This window comes from Triticum dicoccoides, chromosome 7A (assembly GCF_002162155.2).
Source record: "Triticum dicoccoides isolate Atlit2015 ecotype Zavitan chromosome 7A, WEW_v2.0, whole genome shotgun sequence".
Lineage (NCBI taxonomy): Eukaryota > Viridiplantae > Streptophyta > Magnoliopsida > Poales > Poaceae > Triticum > Triticum dicoccoides.
In genome coordinates this window covers 445,583,949-445,591,291 of record NC_041392.1, presented here as the reverse complement: position 1 = coordinate 445,591,291, position 7,343 = coordinate 445,583,949, and positions in this window count along the sequence as shown.

The window sequence follows — 7,343 nt, the reverse complement described above, 5'->3', positions numbered from 1 at the left end:
CATACTCAGGCATATGAATATGAGAGCGGTTCATCAAACCGCCATGTTCATAAGACCAAGAACTATTCTGCTTATTCTTATGAGTACTATTGTCCGCCTGCAAGACTGTTTTCTAAGGCTTCAAAGCCAAAATTCTCAGATGCTGCACTTAGACTTATTGCTTCTAAGCCACCCTTGAAGATGTGGGTGGTTAAGAAGGCTTAACTCTCTTTTGCAGGGAAAGGTCTCCAGTAGAAAACCAAAATCGTCTGACGCTATTGCTGGGGACCTTAAACATCTTGTAGGGCGCAAGATCAAATGCCCAAATGGTCTTACTATGTACTTCGTACCTGAATCGCTTGCTACTCTCCCTATTAGTCCTAACCTGGATTTAAGCTTTCATAACCCACTGGTTCATCAAATGTTTTTGCTTCACAATGCTCTTGGTGAAGCCTATCCCCCTAACTGCACTGTAGGGTACGACACCAGCGTCTTCAGAATGGATTATTGATAGTGGGTGTACAAATCACATGACTGGCAAAAGAAGTCTTCTTATGGACTCAACCTTATGTCCATCCGACAAGAGCCACATCACATTTCCTGACACTGGTAAAAGTAAGGTATTGGGTCTAGGTAGAGTTGCAATCTCAAGGGATCAACACATGGATAAAGTCATGCTTGTTGAATCCCTTGGCTTCAACTTAATGTCTGTCTCAATGCTTTGCGATTTGAACATGATCGTAATGTTTGGAAAATATCGTTGCCTTGTACTAATGGAATCTGACAAGTCTCTAGTGTTTGAAGGGTATCGAAAAGATCATTTGTACGTGGTAGATTTCTCAGCAGGGCCACAGCTTGCAGTATGTCTTCTAGCAAAGGCTTCAGAATGCTGGCTCTGGCATCGGAGGCTTGGACATGCTGGCATGAGGAACCTCCACACCCTTGCGAAGAAGAAGCATGTCATAGGCATCGAGGGCGTCAAGTTCAAGAAAGACCACTTATGCGGTGCCTGTGAAGCAGGGAAGATGACAAGGGCCAAACATCCCTCGAAGACAATCATGACCACTACTCGACCCTTCAAACTGCTTCACATGGATCTTTTCGGTCCCACTCATTACTCAACTCTAACTAATACTGATTGCCTCTATGACTTCCTTATTGTTGATGATTATTCTAGATATACTTGGGTGCACATAATCCTTTACAAGACTGAAGTGCAGGATGTCTTCAGACGCTTCGCCAATCGAGCTATGAACAATTTTGGCGCCAAGATAAAGCACATCAGAAGTGACAATGGCACTGAATTCAAGAACACTGGCCTTGATACATATCTTGATACCTTGGGCATCACACATGAATTCTCAGCCCCGTACACGCCATAGCAGAATGGCGTCGTCGAACGCAAGAACAGAACACTAATTGAGATGGCCAGAACGATGCTAGATGAATACAAGACCCCAAGAAAATTTTGCCCCGAAGCCATTGATACTGCATGCCATATAATCAATCGTGTTTATCTTCACAAGCTACTGAACAAGACATCTTATGAGCTCCTTACTGGCAAGAAGCCAAATGTCAGTTACTTCAGAGTATTTGCCGCAAGGTGCTAGATCAAGGACCCACATCACACCTCAAAATTTGCACCAAAAGCACATGAGGGTTTTATGCTTGGATATGGAAAGGATTCACACTCCTATAGAGTCTTCAATCTCTTTCATTACAAAGTGGTTAAAACAGTGGATGTGCGGTTCGATGAGACCAACGGTTCACAAAGAGAGCAGCTGCCAAATGTGCTAGATGAAGTTCCATCCAGTGAATCAATCAAGCTAATGGGAACTGGAGAAATTATACCTTCTGAAGCTCATCCTGAAGAAGAACTTATCATTTCAGCACCTGATCAACAAGAAGACAATGCTCAGCCTGAAGACATTCCTTCCAACAACGATAATGAACAGCAAGAGCAAAGTCTTCGCCCTGTACATCCTCGCGTTGCCAATGAGGTGCAGATTGAAAGAATAATTGATAGCATCAATGCACCTGGTCCACTCACTCGTTCAAGGGCAACTCAGCTAGCAAATTTCTGTGGGCACTTCGCATTCGTCTCAATTGCAGAACCCAAGAAAGTTGAAGAAGCCTTCATGGAACCTGAATGGATTCAAGCTATGCAAGAAGAGCTTCAACAGTTTGAGCTGAATAATGTATGGGAACTGGTTAAGCGTCCTGATCCATGGAAGCACAATATAATAGGCACCAAATGGATATACCGCAAAAAGCAAGATGAGCATGGTCAAGTTGTCAGAAACAAAGCTCGTCTCGTTGCTCAAGGATATACTCAAGTGGAAGGCATTGACTTCGATGAAACATTTGCTCCTGTGGCTAGACTTGAAGCCATACGCATACTGCTGGCCTATGCAAATCATCATAACATACTTTTATATCAAATGGATGTGAAGAGTGCCTTTCTCAATGGCAAGATTGAAGAAGAAGTGTATGTTGCACAACCACGTGGCTTTGAAGATCCAAAACATCCTGACATGGTATACAAGCTCAACAAGGCACTGTATGGTCTCAAACAAGCCCCTCGGGCCTGGTATGACACACTCAAATACTTCCTGAAGAGCAAAGGCTTCATACGTGGTTCCCTAGATCCCACTCTTTTCACGAAGACATATGATGGTGAACTGTTTGTGTGCCAAATATATGTGGATGACATTATCTTCGGCTGCACCAATCAGAAGTACAGTGAAGAGTTTGGATATATGATGCAAGAGCAATATCAGATGTCCATGATGGGGGAGCTGAAGTTCTTCCTCGGTCCTCAAATAAGACAACAACGCAATGACATCTTCATATCTCAAGAGAAGTATCTCAAAGATTGCCTGAAGAAGTTCGGTATGCAAGACTGCAAAGGCTTCACAACACCAATGACAGCCAAACATCATCTGGGTCCTGACGACAATGGTAAAGAGTTCGATCAAAAGGTATACCGCTCCATGATTGGTTCTTTACTTTATCTATGTGCATCTAGGCCAGATATTATGCTTAGTGTTTGCATGTGTGCTCGATTTCAAGCGGCACCAAAGGAGTCGCATCACTTAGCTGTGAAGCGAATTCTTCGATATTTGGCTCACACCCCAACTCTAGGATTATGGTATCCAAAGGGCTCAGAGTTTGATCTGGTTGGATTCTCGGATGCTGATTATGCCGGTGACAAAGTTGATCGCAAGTCTACATCAGGCACATGTCACTTTCTGGGACGATCACTTGTATGTTGGTCTTTAAAGAAACAGAACTATGTATCTCTCTCCACTGCTGAATCTGAATACATTGCTGCTGGATCTTGCTGCGCTCAGCTTCTGTGGATGAAGCAAACACTCAAGGACTATGGCATTCATCTGAAGCAAGTGCCACTTTACTGCGACAACGAAAGCGCCATCAAGATTGCCAATAACCCAGTTCAGCACTCGAAGACAAAGCACATTGAAATTCGTCATCACTTTCTCAGAGATCATGTTGTGAAGGAAGACATTGATATCATACACGTCAACACTGAAGAGCAATTAGCAGATATCTTCACCAAGCCCTTGGATGAGAAGAGGTTTTGCAAGTTACGGTGTGAGCTAAATATCCTGGAATCCTCAAATGTCCTGTGATCAGGCACACATCCTAACCCTTATGCATATTGATGACTTAGATGTGCAACACACGAAGTAAAGTATATCTTCAATCAATGAAGACATGCATTCTAAGTGTGAATACATTAATATGGAATTTGACTTCGGAGCGCCACGATAATTGTGCGCCGTGTCTGGGTCTAATACTTCCTATACGGTGGGTAACGCAACCACCAAACGTTCTATTTTGAAGTGTTTCACTCATGGCGTTACCTTGCAATGTCTTCACATTTGGTTTGGCTTCGATCTCAACATATTTTCATGATTATCTTCACTATGTTGATTTTATATATATATATATATATATATATATATATATATATATATATATATATATATATATATATATATGCTAGTGTTCTGTCCTCTACAGCATTCACTTATAGCTATGTCTTCGTGTTGAATCTTTTGAACTAAGTGAATGTGATCGGATCCTAACCTCTCTATGCTTTCTATCTCAAACTCTATCTCCCCAAGTCATATGCATTCTATTGAAACTGTCGAATGTCTTCTCTGCGTCCTTGTCAGCAGAAGATACAAAGACAACCATTAAGTCCGTTTTCAATGCTCATTCCTCCACATGAAATCCGGAGAAGTAGGAACGACCACCCGACAATCCAGGCGTGCGTGGGACGTGGAACAAACCCCAAAATTCCGCATAATGGCCACATGTTCCTCAGATGCGAATCGCCAGGGGCACCTGTGTAATAGCACAGTGCCGCCCCTGTGCCTATAAATACACACTCACAGCGGTCATTATCTCTTCTTCCACCCTCGCACGAACCCTAGCGCCACCGCTAGCCCTCGACGACGTCGGCGACGAAGCGCTTCGCTGTCGCAACCTCTCCGACGCCGTCTTCACGCCGACCGCGGACATCGTCCTCTCCGCCGTCGCCGTAGGTGTCCTCCGTCGCCAAGTTAGGGCACGGAAGATCGAACTGCTCGGCCTCATCTTACACTCCGTCTAGCAGTTCTTAGTGTGGTAAATAAAACTTCCTCTTTTTATAGCACCATTGATCCTATGGATTTGTCACTTTCTACCACAAGCAGTTTCTGTTCACACAAGCTAGATCTCTCTCATACTGCATCTCATAACATGCCTAGTATATTCACTTGTGCTTCACAAAGTAGTTAGATTCCTCACTTGTACTGATCTGTGGATTCGTACAAATCTGGAACCAACTTCTTATCTATGAGTGAATGTCTTCGCATGATGAGGTCAATGTCTTCTAAACTGATTTATCTTCAAAATCTTCTGAGAATGCATATGACCTCTTCCCCTTCCCTTGCACCTTAATGCTGTCACAAGTACATGTCCGTGGGAGAATCCTTTGGTTCTTATAGTCTGCATTCATTTGCAGAATTCTTACAGCATCACAGAAATTCTCCCGAAGCCAGTTCCTGTTGGTCCAGCAAACGAAAACCTTTGAAGCCTTTGAACGTCTTGAAGCCTTTCAAGTTAAAGTTTATGGCTTCAGAGAAAGCAGCAAGGAAGGGTGGCAGAAAGCGTCATGGTGAGACCTCCAGAGATCTGCCAGATGAACTCTCAGAAATGTACAAGACAGATCCTGAAGAGGATTACAGTCAGCGCAAGACTGGAATCCAATGGATTCGAAGATATTGGGCAGAACAATGGTTCAAATACAGATTTGTGACCCAGGAGTATGCTGAGAAAAACGCCATCAAGAGATCGCGGGGAGACATCCTATTCAAGAATCTTCTACCCAGGTCTAGAGATGAAGCCATTGCTCAAGGCTTCTATCCATGCATGGTCCGTGGACCACAGCCTGCTGATGCACACTCGTCGTCACTGCTATGGTGTCGTGATGGCATTCTGTTCAAGCGCAACTTCCAGTTTGCTCAAAACTCTGCGAAGCAGAACAAGAAGACTTTTGGGTTAGACTTCAACCCTGGTCCCTCATCTCCAAGGGCAGATGGCACACGACATGCAGATCCCAATGTCATCGGTCCTTTCGCCAACCTTGAGGGCCTCATCACCTACATCTTGGTTCAAGGGACTGCAGTGAATGAGCCTGCAGCTGACACTGAGTCTGATGAAGCGCCTGCAGTTCCGAAGCCAAAGCAGTTGAAGAAGCCAAAAGCATCAAAGCCGGCCCCTTCACCAAAAATCTCAAGGGCGAAGCCATTGGCAACTTCACCTCCTAAAGACAGTGTGTAGTCTGAAGACTTATCAGGCGTCTCCAAGCCCCAGAAGGCCAAGATGCCTCTGTTTCACACTGGCAAAGAGCTAACAGCTGCTGCCATTCCGCGCAATGACGACATTGATCTGTCAAGTGATGAAGATCTTGCAGATGACGCTCTTGAGCAACTCATCAAGAGCAAAGAAGAAGCAGAAATCTTCAATGATCCGCCTCTCTTTGATGTTACCATCATCCACAACTTCATTGACGAGTGGTTTGACACGCCAAACATCAGCTTTGAAGATCTGCAGCTACCCATTGGCCTCAGTGTCGCCTTCCAAGGCGCCATTGCTTCAGAACTTGCTATTGCCCAGCGCATTGTTGAACTGAAGCAGAAGATTGACTATGAAAAGGCTCAGTTCAAGAAGCATATGGCCAAGCTCAGCGTGCAAGAAGTGAAGAACTTCAAGACAATGATGCACGAGCTCAAGGAAGCCTTTGTGAAGAAGCGTGCAGAAGCTCAGGGTTCGCGTGAGCGCATGAAGACTCTGGCTGACAGATGTGTGCAAGCCTATAATGAGGCTGAGAAGCGCAAGGCACTTGGGCGTCCTGGCGTCGACCCCAGGATGGCCGCAAAGAAGAAGAAGAAGCCTGCTACGGCTGAATCTGATGCACCAAGGCAAGAAGCAGTTTCGATTGTCTTCCCAACTAGACTGACCGGCTCGAAAAGCCGGTCAATAGCTTCAGAGCTCAAGAAGACAAGGATTGCTGAGGCTGAAGCCAGGAGGAGGAAACACTCTGAAGCCTCTCCTACTGCCCCCTCCAAGAAGAAGAGGAAGACCAAGAAAGCTCAGGCTGCTTCCACAGAGCCCTTGATAGTTGTACCCATTTCTATGGTCTATCCTGAAGCTGAACGACAACTGACAATTCATGAGCCTGCTTCCACAGAGGCTCATGAAGCTGAAGACATTCCAGCAGCTGATCCCATCGCTGCTGAAGACATTGGTCAACATGACAATGTAGAAGATGATGCAGTCCTTCCTCAGCATGAAAACAGTGAACTCATCAGCATTGGTTGTCCACTGACGCCAATTGCACAGGATGCTTCATGGGCGGATCGCCCACAAGAGGAAGAAGACTATGAGGCCCAGCCCACACCAACTCCATAGGCATCGTCTGTGTTCCGCAGGCTTCGCAAAGGTCCAAGGCCTCAAGTCTCTGCTGAAGACATTCCGGCTGCATCAGCCGCAGAAGAAGGAGTCCCACAAGATCCCACTCCCCTGTCCCACCAAGAAGCAGTTCTCCAGGAGAATGTGCTTGTGACCGACCCTCCAGCTAGTCAAGTGGAGGATGAAAATCGTGAGGCTGCCACAACCACCAATGAAGCTAATGTGGAGCCCTCCCCAGCAAAAGCTTCAGAAGACAGCGAAGCCACTGATCCCGCCACTTCTGTTCATGAGTCTGCTGCCGGTCCCCAGTTCAACTATCATGTTGAGCACAGACCTCAGGTCCAGAAGCCAATCCCAAGACTACCAAGGTTTCCAGGTCC